The 19,221-nt window shown below is 37.1% G+C and overlaps 1 long non-coding RNA gene across 1 annotated transcript; it reads left to right on the forward strand.

Annotated features, from left to right (window-relative positions):
* Nucleotides 1–5,145: 5,145 nt before the first annotated feature.
* On the forward strand, nt 5,146–16,471 carry LOC122729466. The gene is made up of 4 exons (XR_006353326.1): nt 5,146–5,218; nt 8,356–8,971; nt 13,182–13,280; nt 16,377–16,471. It is a non-coding gene; the product is annotated as an uncharacterized LOC122729466 (long non-coding RNA).
* The last annotated feature ends 2,750 nt before the right edge of the window (nt 16,472–19,221 follow it).

A 19,221-nucleotide genomic window follows, 5' to 3' on the forward strand; every position in this document is an offset into this window, starting at 1 on the left:
ACATGTTACATCCCACAGTATAAACACAAGAAACATTACTGTGGAAGGTGTTGACCTGGGCTCCATGTGAAAATACAGAATGAATATCAATATGGTGAAATGATGCATTGCTTGTTTATAAGAACACTTCTTACTAGACCATACATTAAAAAGAGAAATTATGTATGCCTTTTTTTAGGTTATAAAACCTCTACATTTTCTCTACATACATTAAAGTAGTAGTCTATGTTTTTTTATGCACTTTTCCTAAAATTTTGTTTAAAAAAAAAGTCTCCCTCCATGAGCCAAGGGAACCCTACAGGAAGTATGAGGGGAAGAGGATAAGGAAGGAAGGGTGAGAAAAAAAGGGAGGCAGAGTAGGGGAGGGGACAGTCAGAAGTAAAACACTTTTGAGGAGGAATAGTTTAAAAGAAGATAGAAAATAGAGCAAATATCATGGGAAGGGAAGAGGATGGAGGGAAATAGTTATGATGATGGAATATAATGGGAAAGACCTACATGAACTGAAGCAGAGTGAAATGTACTGTATACAAATTAACAGCAACAGTTTAAGATGGTCTGCTGGGAAGCATGTGGTTATTTTCAGCAAGGCAATGATCCAATATAACCCTGAAGGACTTATGAAAGAGGCAACCCATCTACAGAGAAAGAAGTAATAGTATCTGAAAATAGATGGAAACACATTTTTGGGGTTTTTTTTTTGGGGGGGGGACAGTTGGGGTTGGGTAACTTGCCCAGGGTCACACAGCTGGTGGGTGTTGGGTGTCTGAGGGTGGATTTGAGCTCGGGTGCTCCTGGTTCCAGGGCCAGTGCTCTGTCCACTGCGCCACCTAGCTGCCCCTGGAAACACATTTAAAAAAAATTTTTTTTTTTTTCCTCTTTGACAATTCCTCAATCTGAAGTTTTGGGTTGTTGTTTTTTTTTTTTTTCTTACTGTTTTCTCTCACAACCTAGCTAATGTGGTAATGTTTTCCATGACTACTCATGTATATCTTATTTTGAAGTGCTTGAGTTCTAGTGGGTGGGGGGTGAGAATGGAGGAAGAAGAGAAGTTGGAACACAAACTTTTACAAAATTGATGTTAAAATTTGTTTTTACATACATTTTGGAAAATAAAATTCTATTGAATTAAAAAAAGTCTCCTATGAAACAGCTAATATTCTTTCAAAGCTATTGTAATGAGAGAAAACAAACACAGGCTTCTTAGGATTTTATTTGCACTTTCTTGGGTTATATTATGCCAATATGGAGTCTGGTTTTTTTTCTTTCTTATTTCTTGAAATATGTTAACATTTTAAAAAAGGCTCCCAGTTTTCTCTTTTCCCTCAAAGTTATTTTAAGACATTGCTTTAGATTTTTGGAATGACATTAAACACATTGTGATGATAAAATTCTATGCTCTGCTTTTGTTAGGATGAACAAACAAAGGAAAATAAAGAGGAAGAGATACCACCATGCCGTGAAGACAACACGGGCAAGGCAATGGAACTGGAGAATGCACATGTTCTTAAATATGGACGTGATGAATCAGGTGATAACTCTAATATGAAAAGAGTAACTTACTGTTTACATTATGAGTAAGAACCATAATACCTCTTCACAAATTTGTTTTATGTTTTCATCTTTTTGTTCTTTCCAAGGCTTTTCCTTCAAAATGTTTGGATCTTTGTGTATTACTTATGTTTTTATAATATATATAGATTGGGATATGCCTTAAAATTTCCCCATGAGACAATATTTGCTCACACTAGTTTTATATTAGGCAAGTTTATCAAAACATGTTATGCTTTTATATTTGACACCTATTTAATTTTTTTCATTTAATTCAAAATGAATTCAAAAACACAAAAGTCTCTTGTCTATGTGTACTGAGCATTAGACTAGGTTTTGGGAAGCTTAAAGTTTTGTTAAGATATTGTACTTGCTATAAAGGGAGCTTACAATGTGGGGTTAGTGCATTGAGATAACTATACAATACTCAGTCATGTAAAAGGATCATAGAATTCTTGAATTGCAGAACTGGAAGGCACTTCTAGTCATTCTACTTCAACAGTTCTTGAAGAGGAGGAACCAGTTCTACCACATCCCCAATAAGGGCCTTATAGCTTCCACCTGAACACCTCCAGTAATGAGGAACATATTATGATGTCTTCTTCTTTGGTTTCTTCCCATTTGGAGGAAGTTTTTTCTTAATTACAAAATTTATTTCTTTATAACTTTTAACCCTATTTCCATTCTCACATTTGTCTTCATGAAGATGGAAAACAATGGGTTTTCAGGAATCCTCAAATAGTCATACTTTCCACAAAATGTCACCTCAGACATCAGTTTATTTATTTATTGGCTTATATTTTGTCTTTGATCTTTTTATTTTCTTAGTAACTTTACAACCAGGATTTCAAAAACATTCTTATAATTAGGCATACCTCATGTTATTCAATAATGCCAACTGAAAGTGAACCAGCCATTGTCTCCTCCTGTATGATGCTTAATTAGCTGGCTGCCTTTTTAATTTTCTTTTTGAATTGGTTGTTGGTTTGTATACCTTCATAAACCAATTGTTCTGCCATCCTATAGAAAGAGTTCCTTTCCTGGTCCATGATGCAGCTCCATGGTATTGGAGAATTTCCATGAAGTTGATAATGCTTAAGGAAATCCTCACTCTTTTGTTACCTCATACCACTAATGAAGTAGTAAATATTTGTCAAGTGACTAATTTGTGAAAGGCGCTAAGTGAGGCCAAGGCTGGGGGCGGGGACACAGAAACTGAAATGAAACTATCCATATTTTCCTAAACCATGGGAGACATACGAGTACATACAAAATAAATACAAAGTGATTTGGAAGGGACTGGACAAGTGAGGAAGGCCCCAGTTTCTGGAGACAACAACAGGGAAGGTTTCTATATTGAAGGTGTGACTTTAGTTGAGCTCTGAAAGATACAAGGGATGATAATGGCTGGAGAAAAATAAAGAGATCATTCCGGGCATAGAGGACAGCCTGTACAAAGGCATAGAGATGGAACAGGGACTATCAGGAGGGAAATAGCAAGAACTATCTGAACTTCAGAGTATGTGAAGGCAAATACCATGATAAGGCCAGATACTTAGACTGGAGACAAGTTATAAAGGGTTTGAAATGGTTAATTTCATCCCAGCAGGATTAGGAAACTTTGGGCATTTATTTAGTGGCTGATTTTGGCAGCTGTGTGGAAGAGGGATAGCAAAGGGGTAGACAAATTGGAGACAGAAGTTTGGGCCAGGACTCAGGTAGGAGGAGAGGGCCAGGGATGGTGGGGTCGGGGAGGCATATGAGAGAGGTACTATGGAGGTAGAATCTGCAGGATTTGGTAACTACCAGGATGTGTGAGGAGCGGGATAGTGAGGGGTCCAGGATGACACTGAGGCTACAAGCCCTCATGACTAGTGAGTGGTGCTGGTGCTAGGATTCTTGCTTGTAATCCAAGCTCTTCTGCCTCCTGGGATATCATATTCCAAGTCTTCTCATCCTTTAATGGAGAAGCTGCTGAGTCCTGTGAAATCCTGACTGTGGCTCCTTGATCTTTAAATTGGTTGTGTTGGGTTTTCTGTTTTTTTTTTTCTGGCTGCTTGCAATATTATTTTTTCCTTGGCCTGATAGTTCTGTTAATTTGGCTTCAAGATTCCTTGGAGTTATCATTTTGGGATCTCTTTCAGGAAGTGATGAGTAGATTCTTTCAATAACAATTTTACCCTCTGGTTCCAGGATATCAGGGCAGTGTTACTTGATAATTTCTTGAAAGATTCTCTCTAGGCTCTTTTTTTTGTTTTTATTTTAGTTTTTTTGTGAGGCAATTGGGGTTAAGTGACTTGCCCAGGGTCACACAGCTAGTATTAAGGGTCTGAGGCCGGATTTGAACTCAGGTCCTCCTGACTCCAGGGCCGGTACTCTATCCACTGCACCACCTAGCTGCCCCCTAGGCTCTTTTTTTGATCATAGCTTTCAGGCAGTCCAATAATTCTTAAATGATCTTTACTTGGTACCTTACTCTTTGGCAATGAACCTTTCCAATGTAAACTTCAAAGACAGAAAGCCTGTTTCCAGGGCTGTGCTGAAAACTGTCCTAGCTACGTAGTAGGACCCAGTAGAACTTGAATTTTGTATTCGTGGATACAAGGTCACGTCATCTACTGGTGAAATATAAGAATTGGGTAGAGGTGGAGCGTCAGTAGCTTACGCTTTAAAAATAAAATGGCAGTCATTTCTGAATAATATTAAAGTTTTTATCATAATGTGTCAATTAAGTTACTCTTGACATAATATTCATGTTCCATATAGATCTCCCTAAGAAGGGAAAGAGATTTTGGTTGAGAAGAAGGAAGCAAGTTGTTCGAAATGGTAAAAACGCTTGTGATCCACAATCATCCCCAAATCCTGGTGAGTAATTAATGGGGAAAAAAAGGTTTTTTTCCAAAACATTTTTGAAGAATTTCTAAGTCCTAAAGAAGCAGGTTTTCTTTCACCTTTCTAGTGCTGTCTGCAGGAAGGCAGCCAGGAGAGTGAGAAGTACTAAAATCTCATCCCACAAGAATGTGTTGAATGAACTGTCATCATTTAGCCTAAACAAGAGAAGGTATAGGAAGAATGCTGGGATCTCTGTCCAAAGTTTGAAAGAGAGATTAGAATAATTATATCTACCATGAGAATACAGTAGGATCAATGGATGGGAGCTACCAATGGATTGGAGCTGCCAGTCAGGATGGTAGATCTTCTTCCCTGGCACATGAAAATCCTTCTACCCCTTAGTGTGTGGCCTAGTGAACTGTTTTATCCAAAATTAAATTCATCACCCGCTACCCGACGCTTTGGCAATGAACCTTTCCAAACGTAGCAAGGTAAACTTGAATAGCAGAAAGCCTGTTGCCAGGTCTGTCCTGAAAAATTTCTAGCTTGGTAGGTGAGGCCTAGTAGAACTTGAATTTTGTGTTCACGGATAGAAAGCCACTTCTACTCCTGATGAAATATAAGAAAAGGATAGAGATGGAATATCAGTAGCCTGTGCTTTAAAAAGTTCTTTTACTCATTTACTCATAATGTGTCAGTTAACTTATTCCTGACATAATATTTATATTCCATGTAGATCTCAATAGGAGGAGAAGTTGGGTATCCAGCATGTTGAAACGTAACCAAGTCATACCAATAGGAGTTAATCCAAATCCACGCCGAGAAATTATCCCTGGTAAGTAATTAGTCAAAAAAGATTTTTTTCCTCAAAACATTTTGGAAGAATTTCTCTGTCCTACATGAGCAGGTTTTCACTCTTGTCCAAAAAAAAAAAAAGTCAGTCATGGTAACCCTAGCAAATAATCTTTCTTCTCATAGTGAAAGTAGAAGTTAACTTTGTGTGTTTTTTCCTCAAGTTCTCTTGTAAAGTCTGTGAACAGATTGCTATATATGTTGAATTGAGATCCCAGAGAATAGTATTTTTCATGCAAATACCTTAAGAGTTCAGTTATGTTAACTTGCCTGTATCATTTGGACACATTGCATAATATTGTAAAGCCTACTCAAAGTGTCTGATTCTTAATTTATAATTTTCCTTTGACTCTAAAATGATTGAACTTAAAGTGTGTCAATTTCCTTGGACATTTTTGTTAGTAATCCCTAATTGAATTTGAAAGCTATTTCTTGTTAAGGCTGTGCCGAGTTTTTTCCTTTGATGCTAGGCGAATAAAATGTGTAATATAAATAATGAGGCTAACTGCCTTCAATTAAAAATGTAACTGGAAAACATTTAAAACAGGTCTAAAGATATCTAAAAGTGTCATTCATTCTTTTTTCTTTGGGCTTTTTGTTTATTCATCATGCCTAAAGAAACAAGGATACTGTCAGCAGATGCACAGCTTGACAGCTCTGTGATATTTGTGAATGTTTTTATTTTCCTTCAGTTGGCTGCCACACCCCCACAGTCACTAGACTTCCAAAACTTGTACCTCTTGGTGAAATGAATCACAATGGGAATGCAATAAGATCATTATTTGATGCCTCCTCTGTATGCTCTCTATCCATTTTTACACATTTCAACAAATTAATATACAATTTTTGAAAATTGGCTTTGATGATTTTCTTCTGATTTCAAAAATATTTTATTTTTGCTCCCTTAAGTACGTTGGTGTCTGTATAGTTTATGTGATATTCTTGAAGTGCTGTTATCAAAATATTCTAGCTAGCACTTGACCATCACAATTAGTCCAATAATGCTAGAAAAGACAAGGAATAAAATCTTTAAGTGTTTAAATTTAAAAAGATCTTGTTTAGTAGTAACATGAAGGAATGTTAAGTTGTTCATTGTATATTAAATATCTGTGCCATGAGTCTTCTCTCATGTAAATAAACATCTTGAATACAAAATATTCAGATGAAGTTCTAGGCAAAAGCAGTAGAGGAATTAAGGATTAAACTCTGGAGGTCTAAAGAGGATATTCTTATAAAGTTTAACTGACCGCCCACATATTTAATTAAAGACTATGTGTTCTGAGTGGATGTGAACTTTTGGATTTCCTCATTTTGGTGTGTGTTGAACTCTGGAAATAGTTTTTAAAGATGTGAATCAGGTAAGGAAATTTGTGTGAAATTATCTTATATCTATCTGAAGCTTTGCCAGATGATAATTAGGGAAAGACTCTAGAGTTTAAAATTTCATAGAAGGGCCGCTAGGTGGCGCAGTGGAGAAAGCACCGACCATGGATTCAGGAGGACCTGAGTTCAAATCTGCCCTCAGACACTTGACCCTGGGCAAGTCACTCAGTGCCCAGCAAAGGAAAAAAAAAAACCAAACTCCTTAATAGAGTATAAAGTTTAGAAAAGAGGATGTTATAGACACAGAATGTTTAGTTTCTCTCTTGTACTATTTAAGTAAAAGTATTTTGTTTCCAGATTCCCAGTTCTGGTACTTTAGGGGAAATTAATTATCCTTTGGTAGTCTATTTAATTTTCCTTTTCAGACTTGACACTTTTTTATTCTGTGAGATCCTTTCAGTGTCCTCCCATCAGTCCTTCATTGAGAGTCCACTCAGTGTTCCTTTGTCTGTTATCTAACTTTTAATCTGGGTACTACAGTAGCATATTAGTGCTGTCTTTGCTCTCACTACAGGACTGGCCCCTGTACTTTGCTGATCATATCTCTGAAGAGTTTGTTTGTTTGTTTTTTTCCTGTGGCTTACTTATGCCCACCATATCAAAAAGACTTATGGGGCAGCTAGATAGCAAGGGGCAGCTAGATAGCACAGTGGTAAAGCACCGGCCCTGGATTCAGGAGTACCTGAGTTCAAATCCGGCCTCAGACACTTGACACTTACTAGCTGTGTGACCCTGGGCAAGTAACTTAACCCTCATTGCCCTGCAAAAAACAAAAACAAAACAAAAAAAAAAGACTTATTACTTATATTCTGTGCTTTACTAAGCACTTAGGAGTACAAAGATAAAAAATAATACCTGCCCTCAGAGAGCTCACAATATATGCATAAGTAGGTAAACCCAAGATCACCTGAGTGGGGAAGAAAGCACTAGGAATGAGGGAGGCTACTCACAGGAGGTGATCCCTGAGCATGGAGCCTGGAAGGAAGCTTAAAGCTTTTTCCAGGTGGAGTCAGAGGACAGACCTCCTGTTGTTCACAGCATTCAGTGTGTACAAAAGTCACAGAGGCAGGAGATAGAGCAGTGTGAATGCCTGGGGCATACACAATGGGAAGGGGAATTGTGTGAAATCAGTTTAGCAAGATAGGTCAGAGTTGGATTCAGAATGTTTTTAAACGTCAAGTTAGAGTTTAAAAGTTATCCTGGAAACCATAAGACATTTCCTTGATAATCTTGTAATATATTCATTGAGTGTGAATGTGGTAAAACCTAAGTGGTTCATTTGAATTGAAAAAAAAAGGAGTCACAATTTTTAGTAAAGGAATAAGAATTTATGATAAAGAACAAAATAAGACATGTGCTTCTTTATCCCAAATGAGGCTGAAATTCTCTGATAATGTGATGCTATTTCTCCCAAATTATGAGGCAGTATTAGAGAGTAACTTGGAAGTAGCTGGGAGAGGTGGTAGTTACTTCTCTTGCAGGTTTGTTAGCTATCTTTTGATGCTGTTATAAAACCAAAAGCAAGTTTATCACCAGGTATAGAGTCAAACTTTCATCCCAGTGGTTGAAAGTTTTGTTTTGTTTTGTAGGATTCTTTAAGGAAATGTGATGAGTTTTCCCTCCAAGCCCTTCTTCCTGAAACCTAGGGTCGCCTGTGTAGAGATTGTGATTTGAAAATAGAAATCAATGTAGTAAATTTGTTTTAATTATGTCTTGGTTTCTTTTCTTTTGATATAGATTTCTGTGGAAAGTCTCTGCTACTACTGACTTTATGTCATGACCGAACAGTGATACTGATGATTTTATCCCATCATCATTCTCACTGGTGTTTTTTGTCAAGAATGACAAATTATTATGGACTGGTTTAACTTCTGAACAATTTGTTTTTGCAAAGAAGAAAATATTCTGTACTTTATAACCTTCAGACATTGTATGTTTAGGTTCACTGAGATTTCTTCCAGAGATCTGATTACTTCCATTGGACCTCATTCATCAATTTTTCTTCTTTGAACCTAAGTTATTATTTCTACTTGCTCTTCATTATTTAAAGAGGCAAGGAATAATAGCATAAGCTGTGTGGTGAGATTATTGGAATTTGGCAGACTGATTAAGATGAGCCACACCTGTCCTGTCCTGAGTGATGTGTGCTGCTGATGTCAGCAGGAGAAACCACTCTCCACAGGCAGTTTTGAAGGACCTCTCCTTTTGGGGGAGGAAGAGTAAATGTTCCTGAGGGGAGCTCAGTCTCTTCAGGAGTGGTTTTCCCTTGTGGTGGTCTGAGCAGCAGGAGCAGACGAGTCCTGAGGGCCCTGGCTGCAAAGCTGTTTTTCCATGAAGCTATGGACCCCAGGTGGTAAGTTGACATAAGAGCCCTGCTCTTTTGAGTTAGCTGAACTGGAAGCCAGGTTGGGGATTGTATAGACTTAGGTTAGCGTTAGGAGGACTGTCTGTATTTCTCTTTCCCTATTCCCTTGTCTTTGATTATATTAATTTCACCTTTGCTGTTTATTTCATTCCCATGAATAAAACCTGACTCTTTTGTGGAAAAGAGGCTGTCAGGCTCCTTTCTTATTGGCCTGGGAGAAATATCTAAAAAGCCAGTTCTGAGAGGAGGGAGCTTTGGACTTAGAGGTCCCTCATTATTTCCGGGACCCCAATATTACAGTGAGCCACTCCATTAACTCTCCATATGTTAAATTTGGCCCTCACAGCTGATAGCTTTTGGAACCAAGTTAACATAAAATGTTGACCATGTAGTTTACAATGAATATTTATGGCAATAGACCTGAAGGAAGAGGACTTCAGTGCTTTTTGTATTTGGACTTGGGACACTTTAATATTTAGTTTGATAATAATCAGAATTTCTATTGTTTATATTAAAAATATTTCTGTAAGATAAATGTACAGGGTGGGATAAATCCTGGGTATTATAAACTAAAATTTATATTTTTTCTAAAATTTTTCTTGAGAGGTTGCATGAATATAATTGGTTTTGCTGTTTTCTGTAGATTTGAAATATCCATATTTTGGTTTGATAGAATAATATAATACACTATTTTATAAGGCCCTACAGTTTATATGTCAAAAGAAATCTATTCTAACTGCACAAATAGGATATATTTTTATAGCTTTATGGAGATAGTGAGTTATTCTTAAAGTATCCCTCCTTATTTTTTATATTTTAATTCAATTTTTGTACCGGAAACTGAAAACTTAATTTTGCACCACATTATGCTACATGACTTGCTTGTCTAATGAGAATTTTCAGGGTCTTTTTGAACTCTTTGGCTTGAAAGATTTTTGAAATTTCAGTACTTTTTTCTGTAAATAAAAATATTTTCTTATGTGAGAAGCAATTTAAAGAGTTGGCATTTGTTGAACATAGAAACAATAAATTATTTAAACGACTAAGGGTCTGGTAATACTCCTTTCAAAGCTCTACTTGTAGTTTCAGGTTTCTCAAATTCTTTTTCAGTACAATTTTTTAAACTTCTTGGGTGATACCTTAATTGAATAAAAAGGGAATGTAGCTTTTAAAAATGTGTCTTATAACCAGGCAGTGGTTATGACACTGAGAAAATCTGGACCAAAAAAGCCAAAAATGTTGGTGTAATAATACATGCTTTAAACAGTATTTCATTGAATAAACCCCAAAAAATGACATAATTATTCTTAAGATGAAAAAGTGTATGATATCGTATACTTCAAGTTGAATTATTATTTTTATATGATTTTATGACTATCCTATATGTGACATGATTCCAGTATGTATTTTACTTTCCTATATCATAACTCTCTAGTTAATTAAATGTATAGCTATATTTAAACCTAAAACACTTTTTAAAATCGTTAGAACTCTTTAATCGTTTCTATGTGAGACAGAAGCATACTATTGGCTGATATAAAAGCATTATTTTAAAAGCAGGCTTAATACAATAATTTACTGTTAACATTAAAATTGATAACAAAACATTTGAAGTACTGTTTAAATGAATCTTTAGAGCTGTCATAGATCTAGCCAACTCCATGGAATTCCAGTCCTGATTATGAAGAACTTGAGGAGCATTTTTAAAAAACAGATTTCATTTGCCATATTTAGTAAGGAAAAACACTTCTATTCTAATGACATTTGCATAACAGGTTATGTCTGAGAAATAGTCTAAATCTGATAAGACATGATCCTCTAATGGACTGAAATATAGAGAGTTTGAAATTCTTAGTAGCTCAACTTGGTTCTGGTTCATGTTTGTTTTATGTATTATGTTTATAATGTACATGCATGTTTTTTTAAAATTGAATTTACATTTTACTTTGTTCATGTATAGTTGTGTAGTTTGACAGTGTATAAGGATGTTTTCCTTAGCATTTAGTTGCTTCAGTATTATTTCAATTTAATTCTTTTTTTTACAACCCAGAACCAGTGGTTTGATCTGTTGTTTTCTGGGAGTCTTTTAGAAAATAGAAAGAAAAAAACAGTAATAGATAAAGTATAACTGGCAAATACTGAATTAATAGGTTTTAATATTTGTCATAAGTCATTTGGCTCTGTTCACCCATGTCCAATTTTTTTCCCTTTCCAGTTAAGAATGTCCCAGTGTTCTGCCCTTGGGCTTGTCATTTTACTGTTTATTGTGGTGTATAAAGTCTAAATGTGTGGTCGCCTTAAATTAGAAGCTTTAGCACCAGTCTTTGGGCAGTAAGCATTTATTAAAGCATACTAGGTATTGGTAAAAAGGCAGACACGTGAAGTTCAGAAAGTTCAGGAAAGGCCTATCTAGCCTAGAGTTCCAGCCTGGTCTGGTTCTTCCTCAAGTCCTCTATATCATGAGCCTGCTTCAACCATGAACTGCCCCTCACACTGAGTGTGGAAGCCTTTGATAGGTCTGGAGCAGAAGAGGGCCTTACACACTGCTTCAAGCTGATTGGTTAGAGTCATCCAAATCCACTGGTTCACCTTCAGGTGGTCTCATGTGGGGTTCAAAGTCCTTAGCTTCTGAGAACAATACCTTCTTAAGGTCTAGCCAGGTGTGGTTACAATGAAATTAACTTGAGGTAGGCTAATTAGCAAAGTCAATCACTCTCACTTAATTCAATCAGTTTAGATACATCTGCAGGTGAGCCTTTGAATGAGGATCTGCCAAATCCCATGATTTTCTCACATGATATGAATGACTAAAAGTAGAGATGAAATGCTTAATCAAGCTGATGTATAACAGAAGCTAATATGACCAAACTGAGATCCCTAATGTTCTCAGTAAATTAGAAAGTATAGGGAAATCTAGAAGATGACACTTGCAGCAGATATGCCTGGAAAGCCTTATACTTGGGTTCAAACAATCGACACTCCAAGACGGCAATGTAAGAAGTTCAAGAGATTGGGAGGTTGTTTTTGTTTTTGTTTTTGTTCAATACCTGGGGGCTTTGGGTAGACTGAACTTAGGATGAGTCAGTGGTGTGATAGCACCACCAAAGAAGTTAATGTTTGAGGATGCATCATACAAGCATAATGTGCATGACAAAGGCCATGTACTCCAGTCTGGTTACACTACATCTGGACTAGTGTATTCATTTTTGAGTGCCATTTTTGTTTTAACAACCTTGGTCTCCCCAACGTACCGAGGGTAGAAGTGCAGGAAATATTCACAGGGTGGATCCTCCTGGTGATCAGCATGCTAGCATTTACCTCCTCTTTTTCTATCCCTCCTTCGACAACCTGGTGACCCCCAACTCCCAAGGGCTCACCATATTAATGCTAAAGAGTGGCAACACCTGAGTGACATATCCCACTGCAGCTCACAACTCGCAAACTCAAGACCTCTATGAGCCTCAGCTCTCCACTCTCTGTTCCCACCCCCTCATTTAGCTAGCATTATAGGTGAGCTGTATATTACCTTGCTCATGCTACTCTGACCAGCTAGTGCTGTCTGCAGGAAGGCAGCCAGGAGTGTGAGAAGTACCAAAATCTCATCCCACAGGAATGTGTTGAATGAACTGTCATCCTTTAGCTTAAACAAGAGAAGGTATAGGAAGAATGCTGGGATCTCTGTCCAAAGTTTGAAAGAGTTGTGTAGAGGAGAGATGAGAATTATTATGGATAACCGGAGAAGACAGGAGGATCAATGGATGGGAGCTGCCGGTCAGGAGGGTAGATCTGGGATTAGTACCTTCTACCCTGGCACATGAAAATCCTTCTACCCCTTAGTGTGTGGCCTAGTGAACTATTTTATCCCAAACCATTCATCACCTGGTACCCAGCTCTTTGGCAATGAACCTTTCCAAACGTAGCAAGGTAAACTTCAACAGCAGAAAGCTTGTTGCCAGGTCTCTCCTGAAAATTTTTCTAGCTTGGTCATGAGGACTAGTAGAACTTGACTTTTGTGTTCCTGGATACAAGGCCACTTCTACTCCTGATGAAATATAAGGAAGGGATAGAGGTTGAATATCAATAGCCTATGCTTTAAAAAGATTTGTGGGTTTTTTTACTCATTTCCATATATTATTATGGTGTTTATCATAATATGTCCATTAACATATTCTTGACATAATATTTCTCTTCCATGTAGATCTAAATAAGAGAATATGGATAACCTCTCGCTTCGGCAGTGTTAATCAGATACCACTGGCCTGTGAGAATGAAGATCCACACCAAGCCATTATCCGTTGTAAGTAATTAGTGAAAAAGTATTTTTTCCTGAAAACCCTTTTGAAGAATTTCTCTGGCCTACATGATCAGGTTTACACTCTTGTCCAAAAATAATTCAGTCGTGGTAGCCCTAGCATATAATCTTTATTCTCAGAGTGAAAATAGGAAGTTAACTTTGTGTGTTTTTTCCTCAGGTTCTGTTTTAAAGATCTGTGAAGAGATTGCTATATATGGAATAGTGAACTGTTGAATTGAGACCCCTGAGAATAGTATTTTTCATGCTCATACCTTAGAGTTCAGTTATGTACACTTGCCTGTATCATTTTGATACATTGCATAGTATCGTAAAACCTATGCAACGGGTCTGATTCTTCATTTACAATTTTCCTTTGACTCTAAAATCATTGAACTTAAAGTGTGTCGATTTCCTTGGACATTTTTCTTAGTAATCCGTATTTGAATTGGAAAAGCTCTTTCTTATTAAGGCTGTGCCGAGTTTTTTCCTCTTATTCTAGGTGAATAAAATGTGCTATATAAATAATGAGGCTAACTGCCTTTAGTTAAAAATGTAACTGGAAAACATTTGAAACAGATATAAAGATATCTAGAACTGTCATTCTTTTTTTTTATTGGCCTTTCTGTTTATTCATCATGCCTAATGAAAAAAGGATACTGTCAGCAGATGCACAGCTTGACAGTTCTGTGATATTTGTGAATGTTTTTTTCCTTCGGTTGGCTGCCACAGCCCCACAGTCACTGGACTTCCAAAGCTTGTACCCCTTGGTGAAATGCATCATAATGGGAACACAAGAAGATCATTATTTGATGCCTCATCTATATTCTCTCCACCCATTATTACACATTTCAACAAATTATTACATAGATTTTGAAAATTGGTCTTGATTTCTTTTTTCTGATCTCAAAAGTATTTTATTTTATTTTTGTTCTCTTAAGTACATTGGTATCAACTATATCGTTTTATTTGATATTCTGGAAGTGCTGTTTTCAAAATATTCTGTCTAGCACTTGCCCATCAGCAAGTAGTCCAATAATGCTAGAAAAGAAAAAGAACAAAGTCTTTAAGTGTTTAAAATTTTAAAAAGAGCTTGTTTAATAGTAGCATGAAGGAATCTTAAGTTCATTGTATGTTAAATAACTGTGCAACATGAAGTCTTCTCTCATGTAAATAAGCATCTTGAATACAAAATATTAAGATAAAGTTCTAGTCAAAAGCAGTTGGGGAATTAAGGATTAAACTCTGGAGGTCTAAATAGGATTTTCTTGTAAAGCTTAACTGAATGCCCAGGTATTTAACTAAATAGTATGTGCGCAGAGTGGACATGAAGTTCTGGAGTTCCTTATTTTAGTGGGTGTTGAACTTTGGTAATAGCTTTTTAGAATGTGAATCAGGTAAGGACATAAATTAAGATATTACTTTGTGTGAAATGATCTTATGTCTGAAGGCCTGCCAGATGGTAATTAGGGAATGACTCTAGAGTTTTAAACTTTTTAGAGTATGAAATTTAGAAAAGAGTATGTAATAGATACAGAATGTTTAGTTTTTCTCCTGTACTATTTAAATAAAAAGTATTTTGCTTCTAGATTCCTAGTTCTGGTTCTTTAGGGGAAATTAATTACCCTTTGGTAGTCTAATTAATTTTCCTTTTCAGACTTGACACTTTTTCATTCTGTGAGATTCTTTTCAGTGTCCTCCCATCAGTCTTTCATGGAGAGTCCACTCAATGTTCCTTTCTCTGGGATCTTTTTTTTAACCTGGGCCCTACAGTAGCATTAGTGCTGCCTTTGCTCTCACCACAGGACTGGCCCCTGTACTTTTCTGATCATATCTCTGAATAGCTTGGGGTTTTTTTTTTCCCCCTGTGCCTTACTTATACCCAACTATATCAAGAGGATTTATTACATATATTCTGTGCTTTGCTAAGCACTTAGGAATACAACGATAAAATAAAAAACATTTCCTGCCCTCAAAGACTTCACAATACATACATAAGTAGGTAAGCCCAAGATCATCTGAGTGGGGAAGAAAGCACTAGGAATGAGGGAGGCTACTCACAGGAGGTGATCCCTGAGCAAGGAGCCTAAAAGGAAGCTTAAAGCTTTTTCCAGGTGGAGTCAGAGGATAGACCTCCTGTTGTTCACAGCATTCAGTGTGTACAAAAGTCAGAGAGGCAGGAGATAGAGCTGTGCGAATGCCTGGGGCATACACAATGGGAAGGGGAATTGTGTGAAATCAGTTCAGCAAGATAGGCCAGAGTTGGATTCAGAATGTTTGTAAACGTCAAGTTAGAGGTTATATGTTATCCCAGAAGCAATAGGACATTACCTTGATAATAGTGTAATATATTCATTGAGTTGTGAATGTGGTAAACATCTCTAAGCAGCTCAGTTGAATTGAAAAAAAAGGAGTCCCTTTTATTAGTCAAGGAATAAGAATTTATGAAGAAGGACAAAATAAAGCCCCGGCCCTGGATTCAGGAGGACCTTTGTTCAAATTGGCCTCAGACACTTGACACTTACTAGCTGTGTGACCCTGGGCAAGTTACTTAACCCTCATTGCCCAGGAAAACAAAAAGAACCACATAAGACATGTTCATCTTTTATCTCACATGAGTCTGAAATTCTCTGATGGTGTGGTGCTGTTTCTCCCAAAGTATGAGGCAGTATTAAGGAGCTACTTGAGTAGTTAAGCTTAGTTAGGAGAGTTGATAGTAACTTATCTCTTCTTTAGCTGTGAATTCAAGAAAATAGCAAGATTTAATGTTATGCCAATTATTGTAAATAAGTCAAGCTAGACCATTGTACAGGGCTGCTGTAGTTCAACAGAAGATAATGAATTTTATGCCATCTTAATAGGCTACTTTATTAGAATGTAAATTGATTTTTGAAATAAAATCATGCAGGTTTGTTACATCTCTTTTGATGCTGTTAGAAAACCCAAGCCATGTAGAGAGTCAAGCTTTTATCCTAGTGGTTGAAACTTTTGTTTTGTTTTGTTTTGGTAGGAATACCTAAGAAAGTGTGATGTTATTTGTAAATAGAAATCACTGTAGTAAATTTGGATTAATTATCTCTTTGTTTCTTTTCTGTTTAATAGATTTATACGGAAGACCTATCGATGATCGGGAAGAATTTGTGGCATAATTAATTCTGGCTCGGTGATTCATTACTGACTAATTTAGCTTAAGGACAAATTTTTTTTGGATTAAACTTTTTTTGCCAAATTGTATTCATCTCTACACTTTTTATTGACAGGTTGACCAGGTTCCCGACCAAATTCACCTCTAAACTGGAGTCAGCCTCAAGCTTCTCCTCAGCCCCTGGGGGGGGAGGGGGGAGCAGCACTTGGGCTGTCCGTGCAGGCTGCTCAGCCTCCAGACCTTTAGGCCTGGGCCTTCCTGTGTCAGGACGACTTCTTCAGAGAGTGGCAGGCACAGTCTCAGGGGGCAGGTGAAGGTAATCTCAGAGATACTGAATGTCCTCATTGGTACCTGTGAGGAAAATGCCTCCTGCTCAATAATTCTCTGGAACTCAGGGGCGGTGATGTGTCCAAGGCTCATTTATTATGAGCAAATATTAGTGATACTTGCACTTATGTTAAGCAGATGCTTTTCATCCTTAAAGGTAGTATATAAAAATGAATTTTTGCTTTAAGATGCTTAGCAACCAACAAAAGAGTTGGGATAAGTGTAAATCCTCCCAAATTGCATACCGAGAACAGATTAGAAAAGGCTTTCACCTACCAGTATATAGTTTCAGTTCTTAACCACGTAAGCATAAACATAGGATGTTGCCTTCAGAATTCCTTAAAACAATGGGAACATCTTGTAGGTGACTCAGCTAGTTTGCAGGCAGTTCCAAACATGTTCTAATTCCAGATTAAATAACAAATATAGGTAAATTCAGATTTCCCATTTTAACAGAATTTTTAAAACTACTTCAGTCACATGTATTTCTGCTGCTACTTATATTCTTGAGTTACTATTCTTATCTTCCAGCAGAGACCTTAATATCTTTTTATTTAGAATTGTATTTTTTCCCAAAATACATGGAAAAACAATTTTTAACATTTATTTTTAAAACTTTGTGTTCCAAATTCTCCTCCCTCCCTCCCCAATCAATTCTTAATTCTAGCTACTTTATAATTCTTTATTTCTCTGTTTTCCTCCCCCAGTCTCTTCAATTCAATTCAACAAATACTTATGTTCAAGACACTGTGAAATCGATAATTAATTCACACAATCACGTCCTTTTGAATCTACCCAAGCGTGCATTCATATTTCATCATTTTGCCCACAAAGATATTATGAAACATTTAGCCTAGTGACAACTTAGGACATAATTGTTATATTTATTGTTGAGTCTCTCTTGGTCCCCTGCAGAAGTAGCGAGTCACTAAATGTATCTCGATTGCATGAGAGAATGTATGAATGAATGAATGAACCAATAATGAGGTTCTGGCAAAAAAAAAAAAGTTGATGAAAAAGATTTCAGTGGCTCTTCGTCACCTCTGGAATTACTACAAACTCATTGGCTTTCCATTTGAAGTCCTTCACTGGCTCTGGTCTAATTTTTGAAACATTTCACAGTACCCCACGTACTTGATGCTCCAGCCAAATGGACTTTGATGTTCCCTGAACTCAGCATTACTTCTCCCATCACCTTGCTTTTCTACACATTGTCTCACATCCCTGCAACATCCTCCCTGTTTTTCTTCTTAACTTTTGCTTATAAGACTCCTTAACTTCTTTTAAGGCTTAGCTCATTGGAAGCTGCTGCCGCCTTTTTGTTCTTCTTGTTCTTCTTCTTGTTCTTGTTCTTGTTCTTCTTCCTCCTCTTCCACTTCCTCTTCCTCCTTTTCCTTGTCTTCCTCCTCCTCCTTCTCTTCATCTTCATCATTATGATCATCAATAACATTAATATAGCATTTTAGGGTTTGCAAAGCATTTTACAGATATTATCTCATTTTATCCCCACAACAACTCTGGGAGGTAGATGCTATTATTTTAGAGATGAGGAAACTAAGACAGATAGAAATTAAATGACTTCCCCAGGGTCACACAGGTAGCAAATGTCTGAGGCTGGATCTGAACTCAAGTCTTTCCAATTCTGGACCCAACATTCCAGTCAGTGTACTACCTAGCTGCCTTGGTTGTTGATATTCTCTCTACCCTCTAATTATCCTATATTTTATGTATCAAGAAGCTACTTGAGGGACAGCTAGGTCCTGGAAATAATGAGGCACCTTTTAGGTTCACCCTCCCCTCTGAACTGCCCTTTGTAGATATTTCTTCCAAGCCAGTAAGAAAGGAGCCTTACAGCTTTAATTCACAGAAAGATCAGATTTTATTACTTGGGAATTTATTAAACAACAAAGGTGAAACTAATAAAAATCAAAGATAAGGAAATGGGAAAATAGAAATACAGATAAATACTCTTAACTCTAAACTTAACCTATGCAACCCCCAGACTGTTTTCAATTAAGCTAGTTCAAAGGACTTTAGGGATTTCTGTAATTAACTCACCAAAACCTGGAAGTCTACATTTGCTTGTGCCCCAGTGCTAGAGAACTTGCACCACCACCACCTCGCGGGGAGAAGTCCCAGAGACCACATCCTGGAAGAGACCTAGCATTCCGGAAGAGCCACCGCATCCCTTCAGGAAGTGTTCAATCTTTCCTCCCCCAAAAGGGGAGGTCCTTCAAAAACTGCCTATGGAGAGTTCTCCTGACCTCAGTAGTATAGGTAACCTCAGGGTGGGCCAGGTGTGGCCCCTCCCTAATGAGTGGGCTAAAAACTGCAATATTAATTTTACCACAAATAATTTTTACCACAGAGGGTAGACTAGGATTGGGATAAAGGAGCCTGGAATTCCAAGATCAAGGGGCAGGCATTTTGATCTTGATAGCTCAGCCATACTGTCATTTCTCTGGACGTAACTGA

The sequence above is a fragment of the Dromiciops gliroides genome, chromosome 5 (genome assembly GCF_019393635.1).
Source record: "Dromiciops gliroides isolate mDroGli1 chromosome 5, mDroGli1.pri, whole genome shotgun sequence".
Lineage (NCBI taxonomy): Eukaryota > Metazoa > Chordata > Mammalia > Microbiotheria > Microbiotheriidae > Dromiciops > Dromiciops gliroides.